Source organism: Pristis pectinata, chromosome 5 (assembly GCF_009764475.1).
Source record: "Pristis pectinata isolate sPriPec2 chromosome 5, sPriPec2.1.pri, whole genome shotgun sequence".
NCBI lineage: Eukaryota > Metazoa > Chordata > Chondrichthyes > Rhinopristiformes > Pristidae > Pristis > Pristis pectinata.
Genome location: NC_067409.1, coordinates 24,871,088 through 24,890,805, shown reverse-complemented (window position 1 = coordinate 24,890,805; position 19,718 = coordinate 24,871,088). Strand labels below are relative to the sequence as shown.

General features: G+C 38.5%; 1 protein-coding gene and 1 long non-coding RNA gene across 12 annotated transcripts in view; one reads left to right on the top strand and one right to left on the bottom strand.

Annotated features, from left to right (window-relative positions):
- The window catches only part of pard3aa (par-3 family cell polarity regulator alpha, a), a 655,359-nt gene that overhangs the window by 43,872 nt on the left and 591,769 nt on the right, over positions 1–19,718 (bottom strand). The window lies entirely within an intron of this gene.
- LOC127570292 (uncharacterized) overlaps positions 14,282–19,718 on the top strand; it is a 36,999-nt gene continuing 31,562 nt past the window's right edge. Inside the window, exon 1 of the long non-coding RNA XR_007956330.1 lies at positions 14,282–14,428. This is a non-coding gene — a long non-coding RNA (uncharacterized LOC127570292). The remainder of the gene's footprint in view (positions 14,429–19,718) is intronic.

The window sequence follows — 19,718 nt, the reverse complement described above, 5'->3', positions numbered from 1 at the left end:
ATCGTAACAAATTAAAAACACACTGCTATTGAATCTGGGTTTAAGAAGCCAAAGTCATGAGATGCTAATACAGAAAATGCTTTTGATCTGATTGCTGAAACTATTTGAATGGACTGTCTCTGACAGAGAGGTCATTTTACTGGAGATGTCCCTCAGGTCGCAAGGCTTCATTTCACTCCAAACCCCACTATGAAAGTTTTCTTGCCTGGCACATCATTTCATAAACAGTGAAATCAGGGAGAAAAGTACATGCAGGAATCTCCTTTGACATGATCACTACCCTTGATTAGAAAATGTATGCTTTAACAAAACTATGCATATCTCCAGATGGGCACTTTACATCTCAGGATGTGTGCAATTCAATCTAAATTTTAGCTAAAAGAAACATTTGCTTTAAAGAAATAACTTAAGCTACATTGACACACCAGTTACCAACAAGTGATTCACATCTGAATGATATTATCAGCCATTACAACCCTTTTTTTTAACGTGGATTGACCCAGGTTTTTAAGCAGCACTGAGGTATATTGAAAAATGGAGCCTGTAATTGTGTGCTTGACCTGCACTCAAATAGTGATCACAAATTTTCCAAGTACTCTGACTGCAACCCTCTTTTTATTGGATATTGGTTCACCCGTGGTTTGGATATGGTAGAGAGTGGTTATTCCATTGGGCTGGTGAGGCAAGAGTTCAAGTCCCATAGCAACTCGCCTATCGGCAAAACAGGTCTACAGCGGATGCCATCTCCCTGGCCCTACGTTCAGCTCTGGAGCATCTGGACAGTAAAGACATATACGTTAGACTATTGTTTATTGACTACAGCTCTGCCTTCAATACAATAATTTCAAGCAAGCTTGTCACCAAACTCCGAGACCAAGGACTCAACACCTCCCTCTCTAACTGGATCCTTGACTTTCTAACAAACAGACTGCAATCAGTGAGGATAGGCAGCAATACCTCCGGCACGATTATTCCCAACACTGGTGCCCCACAAGGTTGCGGCCTCAGCCCTCTACTCTACTCCCTTATACACTCATGACTGTGTGGCCAGATTCTGCTCTAACTCCGTCTACAAGTTTGCAGATGATACCACCGTTGTAGGACGTAACTCAAACAGCGATGAGTCGGAGTACAGGAAGGAGATAGGGAGCTTAGTAGAATGATGTCACGACAACAACCTTTCCCTCAATGTCAACAAAACAAAAGAGCTGGTCATTGACTTCAGGAAAGGGGGCGGTGTACATGCACCTGTCTTCATCAATGGTGCTGAGGTCGAGAGGGTTGAGAGCTTCAAGTTCCTGGAAGTGAACATCACCAACAGCCTGTCCTGGTCAAATCACATAGATGACATGGCCAAGAAAGCTCACCAGTGCCTCTACTTCCTCAGGAGGTGAAAGAAATTTGGTTTGTCCCCTTCGACTCACCAACTTTTACCAATGCACCATAGAAAGCATCCTGTCTGGATGTATCACGGCTTAGTACGGCAACTGCTCTGCCCAGGACCGCAAGAAGCTGCAGAGAGTTGTGGACACAGCCCAGCGCATCACGGACACCAGTCTCCCCTCCCTGGACTCTGTCTTTACCTGTCGTTGTCTTGGTGTAGCAGCCAGCACAATCAAAGACCCCACCCACCCGGGACATTCTCTCTTCTCTCCTCTTCCATCGCGAAGATAATACAGGAGCCTGAGGGCATGTACTACCAGACTTAAGGACAGCTTCTACCCCACTGTGATAAAACTATTGAATGGTTCCCTTATACAATGTGATGGACTCTGACCTCACGATCTACCTTGTTGTGACCTTGCACCTTATTGCACTGCACTTTCTCTGTAGCTGTGACACTTTACTCTACTGTTATTGTTTTTACCTGTACTACATCAATGCACTCTGTACTAATTCAATGTAACTGCACTGTGTAATGAATTGACCTGTATGATCGGTTTGTAAGACAAACTTTTCACTGTACCTTGGTACAAGTGACAATAATAAACCAATAAACCCATCTTAGCTGCCAGAAATTTAAATTTAGTAAATAAAATATATCTGGAATCCAAAGTTAGTATCAGTAATGGTGACCATGAAATGACCAGATTTTCACAGTTATCCTTCTGACTCACTAATACCCTTCAGGAAATGAAATCTTACATCCTTACTCAGTCTACCTTACATGTGACTCCAGACCCTTAGCAATGTGGTTAACTCATAGCTGACCTCTAAAATGGCCAAGTAAACTGATGAGTACAGGGTTACTAGGACGGACAGTAAATACTGGCCTTGCCAGTGATGTTTATGTTTTGTGAAAGAATCAGAAAAGACTGCAACATCTGACTTTTCTTTAATTTAACCTGTACCTTTGAGTTGCACTGCAGCCTGCACTAACCCAAAGCACCTTCTCATGCATTTTGAATGCCTTGCTTAAGTCTTAGGTTGATCCTCCTTAGTGCACATCCAAATCACTTGCACCAATTTGATTCTGTAATCTAATTAAAAATATTAAATTTTCCAAGAACATCTGCAGCAGAAATCAAAGTGATTGAGCTAAAATTCAAAATTGTCTTCTTTACTAACTGAGTTAAGAGTTGATGCATAGAATAATTTCAAGGAATCTGTTTACTATCTCACAGTGAACTTGTCCTGAAATTTAACAGATAGAGAAACAGCTGCTTCCAATCCAAAGAACCATCTCTCCGGATCCCTTTCCCCATTCATTGTGCAGAACAGCAGGCAACACATTAAAGGAAAAATGCCTTGCTGAGAAAGGCAGAATCAACTGTTTGATCTCCAGACTATCCCAAACAGTTTTCCTGTGCTTCGATGTCACTCCACTGTTAACCATGCCGTGCTTTTAAGCTGTGAGCTAATGATGCTTTGTGAATTACTCCAATCTCCTGATTTATATCCTGATGTCAGTCAACTTCAAGCAGAAAGCCATTTCACATGGGATATTACACAGACATAGAGCAAAAATTAAGTATTAATCAAACGTTCTTACCATAGATAGTATTGTGCAGTTTGCATTTTGTAGCATATTTTCTACTCAGTCTATAGCTATTACTTCATTGAATCTATGTTATGCTAGATATATCTAAATCTAGAGGCAAGGATTGTCAAGACACCTCATTATAGGAAGTTTAGTACTGTCACCCTGAAGATTTAAACCACTTAATAACTGCAAAGAAATCAACTGCAATTCTTTAATACAACTGTATTAAGTAGGAATTAGAAATAGCTGGAATGATTGTTATTGCAACAACAACTAAACGATCCTGGGCTTGATGAAAATATGATTTGGAATAAAACAGATGAAATTCCCAGCTCTGCCTTGGATCCTACATCAGCTGTCAACTTGAATCTGGCAGTGATAATGCACAGAATCACATCTTCTTCATGAAGGTTGAGAGATTTTGCTGTTACACTGCCTTTGTTCCCTCTTCCTATGTCTGTAATTGGAAATAATACATCACCACAATCATTTCATCTATGTAGACGACATTTGAAGCAGTTTGGATACATTCATGTTTGGGGATTGGGATTTTCCATCTCACTTTCCCAAATAAAAAATGTGTGTGTAATTAAACAATACAAATTCAGAAATGGCGATAGATTGATAACAAGAAAAAAAAACAACTTGTATTTATATTGCATCTTTATCATGTCCTTGGGACATTTTGCAAAATGAATTACACTTTGAAATGTAGTCACTGTTGCAAAGTGAGCAAACTGTACACAGGCTCGACAAACAATTAAGTTTTAAAAACATGTAGCTAGGTTTAGAAACCTCAACATGTGCTGCCCCCATTCCCATGACAAAATTGGCTGTGTTCTTAGATGAATTACACACAATCAGGAGTTTCTGCTAATTGTATTAGTTTGCAAGCCTTCAAGGAGGCTCTGAGTATTAAGCAGGAACATTGGCTGCAAGGCCAGTGATAGATATGCTTTGAAAGGATTTGGGTGAATGTGTTTTATGTTTACCAGGGGAAGATTTTACTGAATCCTAATCAGAAAACCACTCTGCACCTATCTTTAAAGGCATTTTCAATCATTTAAATTTGCATTTTTCTCCCCAAGTAGCAGATTAACCTGCAATTTAAAATGCTTGTTTATTGTGTTACACCGATTTTCGACTGTATTAATCAAGCTTACCGTCAAGTCAATTAGATCACAGCATACGTTGCAGAAAAATCTTAGTTCTAAAAAATAACATTTTAAAGAGGTTCCTGATCAAGGCAGATTTAGTGTTTATGCAAATGAGTTATACAGCATGGAAACAGGACCTTTGGCCCAACTTGTCCATGCTGACCAAGGTGTCTTCCTGAAATGGTCCCATTTGCCTTTATTTTGCCCATATCCCGTAAACCTTTCCTATCCATTTACCTTTCCAAATGCCCTTTAAATGTCTCTACTACTTCTTCTGGCAGCTGTGTGAAAAAGTTGCCCCTCAGATTCCTTTTAAATCTTTCCCCTCTCATACCTATGCCGTCTAGTTTTAGACTTTCCTACCCTGGGAGAAGGACTGACAAACCATCTTAGCCATGCCCCTCATTCATTATTTTATAAACCTCGATAAGGTCACCCCTCAGCCCTCCTTAGCTCCAGGTAAAACAGTCCCAGCCTATCCAGTCTTTCTTTCTAACTCAAACCCTCCAGTCCCAGCAACATCCTTGTGAATCTTTTCTGCACCTTCTCTTGTTTAATCATGTCCTTCCAATAGCATGGTGACCAGAAATGCACACAGTATTACAGGTGCGGTCTCACCAATGTCTTGTACAGCTGCTACATGACGTTCCTACTCTTGGACTCATTGCTCCATCCGATAAAGGCCAAGGTGGCATATGCCTTCTTCATCACCTTATCTACCTGCATCATCATTTTCAGGGAACAATGTATTCCAGAACACTCCCCAGGGCCTTGTCATTCACTGTGCATGTCCTGCCCTGATTTAACTTCCCAACGTGCCTCACTTTACCCTTAGACAAGTTAAATTCCATCTGCCAGTCCTTGGCCCATTTTCTCACTTGATCTAGATCCTGTTGTAGCTTTTGACAATTTTCATCCCTGTCCACTATACCACCAATTTTGGTGTCATCGCAAACTTATTAATCGTAGACATAGAACAGCACAGCACAAGAACAGGCTCTCCATCAGCTCATGATGTTGTGCCAAACTAATTAAGCTAAAGACACCTAATCCCTTCTGTCTACACATGCTCCATATCCTACCATTCTCTGCCTACTCACGTGCCTCTTAAACGTCTCTATCATATGTTCCTCCACCACCATGCCTGGCAATGCATTCCAGGTACCCACTCCCGTGTAAAAAAACTTGCCCCACAAATCTCCTTTGAACGTTCCTCCCTCACCTTAAGTAATCATGCCACCTATGTTATCATCCAAATCATCAACATATATGACAAACAACTTTGGACACAGCAATGATCCCTGCAGGACACCACTGGTCTCCAATCTGAAAAACAACTCTTTGCTATCACCCTCTGACTCCTTCCACCAAGCCAATTTTGTATCCATTTGGCTAGCTCACACTGAATCTCATGTGATCTAACCTTCTGGAACAGCCTACCATGAAGGACTTTGTCAGAGGCCTTGCTAAAGGGCATGCAAACAACATCTACCATCCTGCCCTCACCAGTCCTCTTCAAAAAACTCAGTTTAATTCGAGAGAGACAATTTGCCACACACAAAGCCATGCTGAATATCCCTCATCAGTCTTTGCCTTTCCAAATGAAGGTAGATCCCATCTCTTAGAATCCCCTCCAGTAACTTTCCTACCACTGATGTTAGCCTCACTGGCCTGTAGTTCCCTGGCTTGTCCTTGCAGCTCATCTTAAATAAAGATACAACATTAGTCACCCTTCAGTCTTCCAGTACCTCACCCATGGCTCAGGAAGATACCAAAATCTCTGCCAGGCCCCCTGCAATTTCTTACCTTGCTTCCCTCAATGTCCAATGTGTATATGGAAATAAATAAAAACGGACAGAATTTTGGACACTATTTGCAGCAGGACTGCATGATTTTCTTAACATCCAAGGACAAGCCAGGGAACTACAGGCCAGTGAGGCTAACATCAGTGGTAGGAAAGTTACTGGAGGGGATTCTGAGAGATGGGATCTACCTTCATTTGGAAAGGCAAAGACTGATGAGGGATATTCAGCATGGCTTTGTGTGTGGCAAATTGTCTCTCTCGAATTAAACTGAGTTTTTTTTGAAGAGGACTGGTGAGGGCAGGATAGTAGATGTTGTTTGCATGCCCTTTAGTAAGGCCTCTGACAAAGTCCTTCATGGTAGGCTTGAAGTACCATCTGGCTTGAAGTACCATCCCACTTGAAGTACTAAGACATTCCAAAATAAAACAATTAAAATGGAGCAAATCATATGATTCGCTATTCTGGTACTATTCTGGTGGTTTTATTGAGAGAGATAATTTTACTGTTCTCCACACCAGTGAGTAAAAGGTATATTTTAAAGTCATAGAGTTGTACAGCACCACAATGTCCATGTCAACCACTTGCACAAAAGTGAAACCTTACTCTTTTCTTCATAGGTTTGTGACACAGGAACCTGTCAGACAAATGCTACTTCACATTTAATTTTCACATTTGTTTTACTTAACGATCATTTTACTTTTAAGCTCGTTTTTACTCCAACTTCTTTTCCCTGCTGTATTAAGATCCTCCCAAGCCACAGATTTCCTACTGAGGAGCAACTCATTTCCAGGTTTCTGCAAAGGAATATTCCATCTGGTCCACTTGGTGCAAATAATCCACATCAGTCTCCCAGTCCTCTTGCCCCAACACAGCTTGGCTGCAATTGGCAACTTGGAGAATTAAAAATAGAACTACCTCTCTTCATGTTAGGAGTTCATGCTTCAATGTACTACATTACCAATCAGCCATTTCTGGACTTTTTTGCTGAATACATATCAAATATGGAAAGCAAACTGCTAGAATATTTAGAGTAGATTGTTTTTCTTCTGGCATTAATTTGGACTGATCAGTCACCAATGTTCACTCTCCCACTGGGCTAATGCTCTCATTGTCAATGTCACTGCCACATCCCCTCCCAGCACAGACTGGATCATTTCTGCAGCATTAACAACTGACTTGTTACTGCTGCTGCTGCTGCTTTCTGTCCTAACCTATTTCTCTCCCACTATCATATATTTGGCTTCATCCCAAGAATTGGCAGAAAGACTCTGGATGATTTTCAAATCATGCTTTTTACACTCAAAAGTTAAAAATAATGAATGCCCCAAATTATTTTCCTCGAGACAATATTGGTGTCCAACCTTTCTGGAACCAATCTGAAATCCCTAATATGACTTCCTTTTGAAACTGAAACAAGAGCCAGTGAGAGGTTGGCCAGAAGAAATCAACTCTGTTAATATCCATCTCTGTCTTGCAAAAAAATCAGTTTCTTCCCGAGATGAAATTTGGACAAAAATTAATTTCCAAATTTTAACATCTCTTATCAATGATATCAAGTCTCAGTAAATTGTTCATGGTAGCTCATCCCCAATACAGCTAAACTGGACAATTACATTTATTCACTGCTATCTCTATAAACTGTAATTTCAAAAATATTACTATTCAGATTCAAATTGTATTTCTTGAACAACAAAAAATGAAAAACAGCTATTTTACTACGACTTTCTTTTTGCTACTAATTGACGTAGGGTATTATTACCAATATAAACATATTTTAATTTTGTCAGAGTCAACTTTAAGCACATGCAGGTTAAGTATAGCATTACAGAAAACATAAACGTCCTATGGCAGGCAAACTTAACACCTCAAACACTAAATTAAGAGCTATGTTCACTACTGTGAACTTTTCCCATTCATTCATCAATTATTCTTACGGCAATCACAGCATGGGTAATCAATTTGATGTCAAATTATTGGTACCGTGTGTTGTTAGTCTGCAACAAGGTGTATTTCTATATAGTCATCAAATTCCCAAAGCATTTTGGATACAGGAAAAATCGATAACGATTTAGATAATAATAAGGTTGAAACCGCCTCAATACACTTCATGCAGAATCCTCAAAACTGGACTTAGACACAAGTCCCACTGCTCCATCAAAATGGTGTAATTATTTTTATATTATTAAGGGGATTCATGCAGTTTAGTACACTTCAATGTAAAACCATTGCTTTCTCTTTCCAAGAACAAGCCTGTTTAAATCAATTTTATTGCACAGCAATATGACTGATGAATTCAACTCCACAATTCCTCTTCAGGCAGAATTTGCAGAGACTATCCAAACTTAGCAATATAACATCATGTTTTACAGTACCAAATGGGAATTTTTGTAACTGTAACCCAGTTAATAGGTTCATAGTGGTTAGTTGGCCTAATAAGCTAGCCAATTATGCCTGTAAACAGTAAACAACCCTAGCTATTTGACTGTCATCTATACAAACAGAAGAACATGCAAGGGTCTTATCTCATGTCTCAATGAAGAGGTGCAAGGTCTTGCAGACATTGACATTTCAACCCATCTTACACACATCTGATGAGCTTTCCTGTTAGTTCACAGCTCACTTGCCATGAACCAAGACACAAAATGACAGGGTAAGACTCAGCACATGCACCCTCAGGTGAAAATCTGCCTCCTGCCAGCCAATTGCCAAATCAAGGGAAAAATATTTGTTATTTTTCTATATCTGAACTAAGAACAGCCAAAACCATGAAAAGTTGTGTTAGACTAAAAAATGGAGGAAGATACTCTTTATAGAAGGAATGTAATGCAATCTTGCTGAATACAGAATCTGAAAAACATTGTTACTAATAAAACAGTGACAACTTCCATTCTTAAAGCCATTATGTCAAATGAACAAAAAATCTCAATGTGCGGAATGTACATTAAAAATCACTGATACAAACCTGTTCCAAAAGGGTTATTTCATCTCCTCTGGGTTACATTTCAGATCTGGCTATTACACTTTTCTCTGTGGGTATAAATGTGGTCTGTAATCTTTTTTACACTGCAAGGCACAGAGAGTTCCAGTTGTATTACATGCAAGAAAACTAAATGACTGGCAGAGGTTTATAGCTGTTCTAGTCTCATATCACGTACTGTTCAGCTCCCAGAATAGGAAGAGAAACACAAACCTGCTAGAGGGTTTCTCTGTTGAAGAAGATAACCAAATCTTTGCAGAAATCAACATATTTTAATAAACTGAGATAAAGGTGTTCGAAATTATGAAGGCTACAGCTTGCTTGATTTAGAAAAGAGCAGGTGAACTATTTTTAAAACATCTTTGCCAATAAGGTCTCTTATATATATATATATATATATATATATATATATATATATATATATATATATATATACACACACACACACAGAAAGTCCCTGGATTACGAACGAGTTCAGTTTTTGAGTCTGTTCGTAAATTGAATTTGTATGTAAGTCGGAACAGTTACATACAGTTCACATCTAGCGTCAATTAGTCAAATGTTTGTCTTAGTATATAGTATATATTTTACCTAAAACATCATAAATATAATAATGCAGTAATAATAATGATAATAAATGTAACTACAGTACAGTATTTATAATTGTTATTTATTCAAGTTAAACGGACCCATTTCGACGGTTTTCGTTACTTTTCTTTTTTTATTCCGTGCGGGATGCAGCGAGTTAAGGTTCAGTGGGTCGTGGATGATGTTAACCGAACGCGGAGCAGTTATTAGCATTTCTTTACTTTATCAAGTAAGTAAGGGGAATCTTCAAAAACCAGCCTGAGTAAATGTCAGCGACTGGAATAAGCGGAGGCCTCTGGAAAACGCCATGCTCTGTTCCAAAGGCAGAACTTCTGTGAAATGCAGCGATCCCTGAAGAAGCTGCCACAGTCGCCCAGTTATACCTGGAGGAATTGTTTGGCCGTTTTCATTAATTTGCTCATTTCTATGCTCCACGCAGGAACGGGTGAGGGCCTGAACTGTACTAACCGCCCGTTCGGAGGTCGGTTCGTAAGCCGGGGACTTCCTGTATGTGTGTGTATCCGTGTGTGTGTGTCCATCAAGCTTACATTAAATTACTTATTCTATTATCGTTACACAGATTTTGAAAGATACCTTGATATGTAATTATGTAGAAATTGAGATATGTAAATACATGTATAATATACAGAGAGAGAAATTAACTGATATTGATAAAGATATACAGAGAAATATACAGCTATATAGAGCTGTTTGTCCACCTCTCTTGAGTATAGGTCAGCTACCAATTGTAGTGCTAATTTAACAAATATTTCAGCAGCTCTTTTCTAAATCAAAGAAGCTTTAGTTTTCAGATTAAACAGAATATTGATTTGGCAATGGACAAGGATGGATACTACAAGTTGCCTTCCTTAAAATCTTTGTACCATTTTTTTGTAGGATTTGACCAAATGTTGCTCATGCAACTACTGGTTGTGGAGACATTAATGGGATGGATAAAAGAAATAACGGCAGCTTATAATTTGATATTTTTACTTGCAGAACTCAGTTAAATTCTCTCACGATCAATGCAACTGAGCTAATATACTTTGGAAAAGAAAATGACAATTATTTTAAAAATTACTGAAGCCTCTCTTACTGCCCTTGAACTACTGTCTAAACGGCAATGTTTAGAAAGTGTGCTCAGCACTATTATTTTGGCCATATTCAATTCTAATAAATGTGTAAATGAACATAATTGCTAAAACCAAAAACCATCTCAGAAGACAACTTAGTATCTAATATTATGTAAACTCCAGGATTCTGGGACCCTCAGCCATTCATCTGGCTTTGCCACACATTTAAATAATCTCTTTGTGATTTTTATAAGTGACATGGATGAGGATGTGAAAGGGTGGGTTAGTAAGTTTGCTGATGATAAAGGTTGGTGGTGTTGTGGATAGTGTAGAAGGTTGCTATAGATTACAACAGGTTATTGATAGAATGCAGACCTGGGCTGAGAAGTGGCAGATGGAGTTCAACGTAGAAAAGTGTGAAGTGATATACTTCGGGAGATCGAATTTGAAGGCAGAATACAAGGTTACTGGCAGGACTCTTAGCAGTGTGGAGGAACAGAGGGATCTTGGGGTCCACGTCCATAGATCCTGCAGGTCGATAGGGTTGTTAAGAAAGCGTATGGTGTGTTGGCCTTCATTAGTCGGGGTATTGAGTTCAAGAGCTGCGAGGTGATGTTGCAGCTTTACAGAACTCTGGTTAGACCACACTTGGAGTATTGTGTTCAGTTCTGGTCGCCTCATTATAGGAAGGATGTGGAAGCTTTAGAGAGGGTGCAGAGGAGATTTACCAGGATGTTGCCTGGATTGGAGAGCATGTCTTATGAGGATCGGTTGAGTGAGCTAGGGCTTTTCTCTTTGGAGAGAAGGAGGATGAGAGGTGACTTGATAGAGGTGTACAAGATGATGAGGCATAGATCGAGTGGACAGTCAGAGACTTTTTCCCAGAGTGACAATGGCTAATACAAGGGGACATAATTTTAAGGTGATTGGAGGGATATATAAAGGGGATGTCAGGGGTAAGTTTTTTTTTTACACAGAGAGTGGTGGGTGCGTCGAATGCACTGCCGGCAGAGGTTGTGGGGGCAGATACATTAGGGACATTTAAGAGACTCTTAGATGGACACATGAATGATAGAGAAATGTAGGACTCTGTGGGAGTGAAGGGTTAGATAGATCTTAGAGCAGGATAAAATGTCGGCACAACTTTGTGGGCTGAAGGGCCTGTACTGTGCTCTAATGTTCTATGTTCTAAGGCAAAGCAATAATAGGGTTGTCCTGCCCACCAGCTCCACTCGACATCCGTGTATAAATCTGACACAATGGTTCCCAAGATTAACCAACATTTTAAAGTCATAACTCAATGTTACATCAGTGTTAAGTTTTAACCAGACGCCTAGTAAGCAAAGCAAGCACAGCTTGGTATGGGGAATGTTATACACTGTGTAACAAGGGTATGAACAATATTACAGTAACACACCCTAAAGGCATGGAATGAGCGAAGTATTCAGATCTGACAGTTTTCTTTTGGAGGCATTTACTGTTACAATTTCTCTGTTGTGCGATTGTTTTACTGTCCTCTGCACTGAAATATCTGCTGCTTTTATCAAACTTGTATCATTGCACTCTGGAGTATTAATACAAGTCACATACACACACACACAAAAAGTCATGCTTAAAAGGACAAACAGTACTTTAGAATGGTGTTAAGCAGCTGCAGTTGAACCGCAACACTGCCAGTAAGAAACGTATTTTCTCAACATATTTCTTAGCTCTTTCCCTGATAGCATTCACCTTTTGTTGCATTATGGCCCTGTGTGAGCTGTAACAGTGAATGCACTTGGGATGTTTAATCTAGTGGCGCAACAAAGCTCAGTCAGTTCCTGTCCTTACCACACATGCAGACAAATTCAGGAAGAATTTGGAACCCTACATTTCCACAATCCTTCCTCCCACCCTCTTCCACAGGCTGGTTCAACCAAGGTCATTTTTAAATGTCCTTATCATAGTTTATAGGTGATGTTAATTAATGCAGAATGATTCAAGAATCAAAGCTTTGAGGCTTCAAACCTGCACAGTCTCATTTATCATTAGGTAAACTTAGTTTGCTATTGTGAAGCTCAACAGGAACTATAAAAACAATAGTTTCTAAAAAAGAAGCCAATGACAGATTAACCTTGTCCCTTCCTGCCACCACAGACTCTTAACTATCGCAGTGGTTCTTTTAAAAATTCTACCTTATGTTCAGAGTACTGAAGTCATAGAAGGAATTGAGTTCATCAGAAATGATAAGTCACCACAATGCAATATGGCTGGATTTCTTTGGTCATATAACTTGTATATCTTTATGAAAAGGCTGATATAAAGGAGACACCTAAATATGGCAATTTCCCAAGAAAGAAAGAAAACACTGAGTGAGTCAAGCCTTTTTAATTCACTCTGCTTCAGGCATATTATGAATTATGAAGCTTGTCAATTGGAAGTTTATCATCCTCCAGATCACCGTTCCTCATTGCATATCATATGTAGACACTAAAAGGATCTCTGATCTCGCAATATGCCACAGATATGCTATTTCTATCCTTTTAACACAGGTAGATGTCCCAATAAACAACAATAATTCAGAATAAAATAATGAAAGATAATTAATTTGGGGATTGCATTACAAGCTAAAGGTTACTCCGTAGTTTCATCCATTTCTCTGTAAAATGAGCCACATGGCAACATCAAAAGTCACAGGGGTTGGCAAATGTAAAATGTTATTTTTATTTTGTATGATCCAGCTTAAAAACAAAGAGAAGAAAACGCTGCAACCAGAATTATTATAATGGATCTGCCGAATAGTCTGGTATTCTGACTTTTTTTTAAAAAAAGGCAGCTGCATGGAACTTTTCCAAAGGAAATTTTAGAATAGATTAATTTGTTAATAGTCCTGGCAAGCAGCCAAACCAGACCAATAAAAAAATGGAAAATGCCCTTTCTAACCCCTTCACTAGGCCATTATGTCAGTGCCAGAATTCTCATTGCACCAGGGCATTCAGTTGCTTCGTGGGAAGTCATTAATTTCACTCACCTCCCCATAACATCATTATTTTACTAGAAGGGGAGTTACAAGCCAGCACACTACTAGAGAGTGTTTCAGAGGATGTCCAAGGGTATGCTTGCACTAGCAGCTGCAGAACTACTACCTTTTTCATACTGCCAAGCTCCAAATCGAATTCTCATGGGAGTGTAGACAGCTCCATTCTCAATCATTAAGTCTTAAATATTTAAGAGCACAGTTGGAAGAATTCATTTTCTTGCAACAATAAATGTCTGCATTTATTACGTATTCAAGAGATTCAAAGAATGCGGTGGTACTTTTAAAGTAGCTAGGTCCCAACACATAGGTCCTTTTCTATCTGAGTTTAACACTTGTTTTCCTTCCAGAGTCAGGACAAACTCTGGTGCATACTGCCACTTCACAAGGAAATAAAAGTAGCAGGAAAACAGTACATGTTAACTATGAGAGAATTTCTTTTCATTGCGTGAGCCAGAATATCAAATATTATTTAGAGAAATGCATTTTTCACATCATTTTATATAACTTTACAAAAATAGCCAAATATGGCTTTTATCATTTATGACTGGCAGTGAAGGGGTGGGGTGCAGTCGGAGTAATGACCGCTGATGCATGAATATCACAGATATAAAAACTATCATTCCACGCCAAGGCAATGAACTTGCAGATCTTCAGTAACTTTGAAGGATGTTGTTATTGTCTTAGACATTTAAATGCATGAGGGAACGGCACTTAAAGGTTCATCAATCTTTCCTGTCTGTATTACTTCTAAAATGCTGCCTCAATGCTGCAATGGCAGGAAAGCAATGTCTTGTGATTTCTTTTCAGTCTCGTTCACCAGAGCAATGTAAGTCTGCTTTATTTAAACTGAGTAAGATTCAAAATGAAAACAGAGTGGCAATTGCCTTTTAAATAGAACTTAATGTACACCATTACATCTTTCATTGAAGGATGTTGGAATCTAGATGAAAATCATGATGATGTTGGATGTACGACTGATATTCAAAATTGCAAATAATACATAAGTGGAGAGCGTGGCTTGTTGTACACAACATTATAATTGTTATCTTAACCAGGTTGCTTTGTCCACCAACTGAGTCCCGTTTGTGCTCATGACAAATACAACCATCCAGAACCAAGCTGTGGGGTTGTAGTTATCTGAGAGACATTACAACATGTGTTGAATTGTCTGAAGCAGCACTGTTACGCTGTCTTCAACTTCCTGCCTTAGCTTTGCCAGGTAACATTTTAAAATTACCTCTTTGAGATTTGGTGGGGGAAAGCTTGTTGAAAACTGGCAGCAGTTCCACAGTAAACGGTTAGGATTTATTTATGCAAATGCTCGTGATTGCAGGATTTCAGCACGTGTATATGAACTTGCTGCTGACATGTTCCAGCCAGTGAGTTCATCAGTATGCTTCATCACTGGACTGTATGGAGACCAGCAGCGGGAACATGAACTTGCTGAGATCCCCCACCAATTACTTGGGAACATTGCTCATGGATCCTGGCTGAGGTTAGACTTGGTGCTGGATCCATAAGCCCATTTATCTTAACAGCTATTTTGTTATGAGAATGAAAGGTAAGAATAAATTGTTAGTTTAAATTTTGTTTACTCTTATATTAAGAATACTTCTAAGTGCTTTTCGGTGTTTTAAAATGATCTTATCCAGTTGTTATTTCCTGGATTCTTTTCACTTAATTGTAATACGTTCTGAATGCTTTAGAAGATATGGGTTTGTGGAGTGAGTGAACAAAATGTCAGCATGGACTGAGGATGAGTTAATAAACAGAAATGAGTTACCAAACAGAGATAGGTAACTTACAAGGCAGGATGCAACTGGTGAAGTTCTATAAAATTTAGCTCTTGAACCTCAGTTGTTTTCAATTGAATCAATGACTTAGAAGGGACAAGATGTAACGTTTTCAAATGCAAAGCTGAAGTATGCCAAAAATTCACAACAGCTTGTGTGTAGAAATCAAGGAGGATTCAAAAAGACTGCAAAGCAATAAAGATCAGGTAAGATATTGAACAAGAGTAGCGGATGTAACATAATGCATGGAAGAATTAAATTATTCGGTTTGGTAGGAAGAAAGAGAATGCAAATTTTATTTAGGAAGGTGAGAATCAAGTAAATTTTGCCTTTCAGAGGGATTTAGAAAGATGCTTATGTCCAAATCACACAAAGTTAATATGGGGATGCAACCAACAATTAGGAAGATAAATTCAGTTATTGCAGCAGGAAAGTAATGAAATCTTGCTGCAATTATACAAGGTTTGGTTGTGATTAGACTGGGAATACTGTGTATAGTTTTAGTCTCCATAACCATACAAAGATATGCTGCCCATACAGCAGGCAAACTTGAGACCTGACATATCCAGATTGACTCTTAAGATAACCCTTATGAGTGGATATTAGAGTCGTAGTCATATAGCAAGGAAACAGGCCCTTCAGCCCAGCTCATCCATTCCGACCAAGGTGGTCACCATTTGCCATTTGATAACATTTAGCCTATATCCCTCCAAATGAAATGTGCCCATATTCATTGGATTCTACAAGTATGAGAAGGAAAGATAAAAGATAAACTCAGCATGAGTAATAGGCTGGAGGCTATGAGGCTGATTCTCCGGGCTGAAGAGTCTAGAACTAGAAACAATAATCTCAGGATAAGGAAGAGATCATTTAAGACAGATATGAAGAGAAAATTCTACACACAAAGCATTGTGAATCTTTGAAATGCTTTCCCCAGAGGACTTCAGATCCTCAGTCGATGAGAACTTTCAAGTATAAGATTGATAGCTTTTGGATACAGGAGAATCGAGAGACATGGGGATGGGACAAAAAGTGGAGTTGATGGGCAGGATCTTATTAGTGGATAAGGCTTGATGAGGCAAACAGCCTAATCATGCTCTACTTCTTAAAAGCAATTCCTTGCACATGAAACATTTTGAGAAGTCATGAGGGTGTGAAAACATAAATACAAGTTCCACTTTATTTCTCCCAAACAGTTCTTGTATTCTCCCACAATCTTTACCAGCTTTTTCCCATGGTTGTGATTGTTCACGTGTAAAAGAACGTGTTGAATATTTAAAATGATTAATGGTTTTGTACCCTTATTTAACACATACCTTTCAGAAATATTTCATCCAAGCTAAACTATCTCATACAAGTGTGAGGGAACAGTATTACTGAGGAGGTGGTGGAAAGAAATAGGGAATGTGACACATACTCATTTTCCAGTCACACTTCTAAATTATTGCTTGGTCACATTCAAAGCAGACATGTAAGAGAAAAACGTGGCTATAAGCAACAATGGGGAATACAGAAGAAGAGCTGCACTTTGGGATATGCAAAGTGCAGCTCCTCAGATTAATTATTCGCTAAGCTCAGAAATGTATTTCTGAGTTTTAAAAGGACCAAAGGAACAGAGGGCTGCATAACAATACCTCTTCATGACATAGATTTCTCAGTATAATTGATGCTCCAGGTCCCAAATTTCACATAAACCAGTCTGCTCTGTTAGTGTACACACCAATCTAACTAGTGGCAGAAACAGGAAAGCACTCTCAACTTAGATCAATAGACATGTCAACACTAAGCCACCTAATCTAATTCTATCCCATCTTGAGAGAGCCAAATTCACAACACAGTTGCAGTGTCAATCCTCTGTAGCAGGAAACAGACCAGAGGTTTGTTCTTCAGAAGCAGGATGAATACAGTATCCTCAGTGGCTTTAAATGCTTATCTAGTACACTGGCTGTTTTAAAAAGTTTGCCAAATGGCAGCAAAACAAACACATGTAATGGGTTTCTCACATGCAGGTGAAACAATAAAAAAAAATTCGGCAACCTGGAAATGTTTTTTATGCAGCAGGCATTCCTTACATTTACTGTATTTTAAACTCCAAACAAGTTCAACAAGTTGAAGGAAATTTTGCAAATAGGAAATCAGCATTTTCACAAACTGATTGTTGTCAGACAAGTGATTACAAGATAGCTTTGAAAATGATACTCAGTTTCTGGTCAGTAAACCCTGTAATCAAACTCACACTTGTATGTCTTCTCAACTGTTTTGTCACTTTGTATTTTGGGAAAAAATATTTTTGGTTTCAACAAGTTTACAGATGACAGTTTGTGCGAACAAATAATACTAACCAAGAAATTTATTACAGTCACTAGCATATTTGACTGTAAGTAGTGCTCTATAGCTAAACATTCACTTGGTTTATTCAGCTGTTTACACTAAGACTATGCTCTAAGTGTAAGATTTTGTACTAACCTTATGTTAAAGTACTTGCGTTGTACTTTGTGAGGACAGGTTGCACATGAGTACCTCACCAATCACTTTAATGGCAACTTTTCCTTTCATCAATTAATGTTCAGTGTTTATTTTGATGGAAAATGAAGCCAGTTTTCCTTATAACTGTGATAATTCATTTAAATAGATAGTTAGGCATCATCTTGAAAAGAAAGTTATCAGACTGATTCCAAGGAGGGGGAATTATACCTGGTGGATACTTAAGGTAAATAGCTAAAGAAGCAAAGGTAAGAAGGGGAGAGGTGATTTTAATCAGCGAGTTGTAAAGATTTGGAGCACAATACCTGAAAGGGTTTGTGAAACAGATTCATTGAAACCTGCAAAGGGGGAATTGGATAAGTACTTGAAGGGGAAATATGTTCAGGTCAACATGGAAAGAGCAGGGTAATGGGATATATTTTACAAAAAGCCATTTGCGAGCATATTGGATGGAATCATTCCACAATTCTTAGAAGGAGAGACTGGATGTAATAAGACATATTCCACTGGAGGAAAAGAGGTTAAGAATTAACAGAGATTCTTAAAATTAGAACAAGTAGGGAAAGACTCTTTCCTCTGGTTGGGGAGTTAGTGATTATCAATTTCAGATTATGAAAAATGTTGTGATGCAGAGCATTTTAGGAGCATGAAATACTTGGCCTTAAGGCATGGGTGAGACAGGAGATAATTGCAACTTTAAGGGAGAGCTGAATAAATATGCCAAGTAGATGAAGATGAGATGACTACAGGTGGAGCGGTGGGAGTGGAAATAGTTGACTAGATTAGTTTTGTTTTAGCGGAAATAGTACTAAGACTAAGATGGACTGAATTGCTTCCTTTTCTATTATGAATACCCATGTTGGAAACAGTTTGAAGCAGTAGAAAATACTGACTGCTTAATTATGTTGAAGAAGTGCAAAAATTCAAATTTCTCAAATTAAAAGCCACTTCTGCATCTTAAAAACAGAAAAAAAAAGAAAATTTACAGATTTAGATTAAACCATTGCAAAAAATTCATGGATGGCTGATTCATAATGTAGACTTCTATGGTGCATCTTATGCTTTCCTACATTTTCCTTCAATAAATTGTATGATTTATATTGCAAATTTAACCAAGTTCTGTAAAGAAGAGACAACATCCTAAATCAAATCCACATGCACTTAGGAGGGTGTGAGAAGATCAAAATTTGTAAAATGTATCCTGACTTTGGAAAATGAATGCATTTACACGATTTACACCCAAAATGTAGGAAACCTATCTGAAATTCAAAGTATGTTTTTTTGACTTTCTGTGGAACTTAAAAAATGATGTGCAATACACATTTGTGTTCCTAAATATATTTACTGAACAGCAACATATTGTGTTGATGAATAGTCACACTGCAAACACAGCAAGATTCAAACAAAAAAGAAATTCACCCTAGCTCTGCCTTGACCTTGGCATCTCTGCTGTTTGAAGGTAACATGTGTACGGATACAGTTCTTGAACAAATTGAACTTGTGCGAGAATCTAAAGCACTGGTGTAACCTAAATGGGAACTCTACCCAATAAATAAAGTTATCTTTGATGGCTAAACAAAACACCAGTTACTGGGGTTTCAAAACAACTTGCAAAAGGAATCACATGACCTGACAGATGTTGAGGTCACATTCTACAACCCCAGCAGCTGAGAGAAAATTCAATACATCTCACTGAAGACATTATACCTTTTAGAATACAAGTTTTTTTTTTAAACTCTTAAGTACTGAGAGCAAATTTGTTTCCTACAGTCTTTTGTTTCCAAATAGTGCCAGATGGTTCAAGAGCTGGATTGGGCAACAATGTGAAAGAGGCACTGT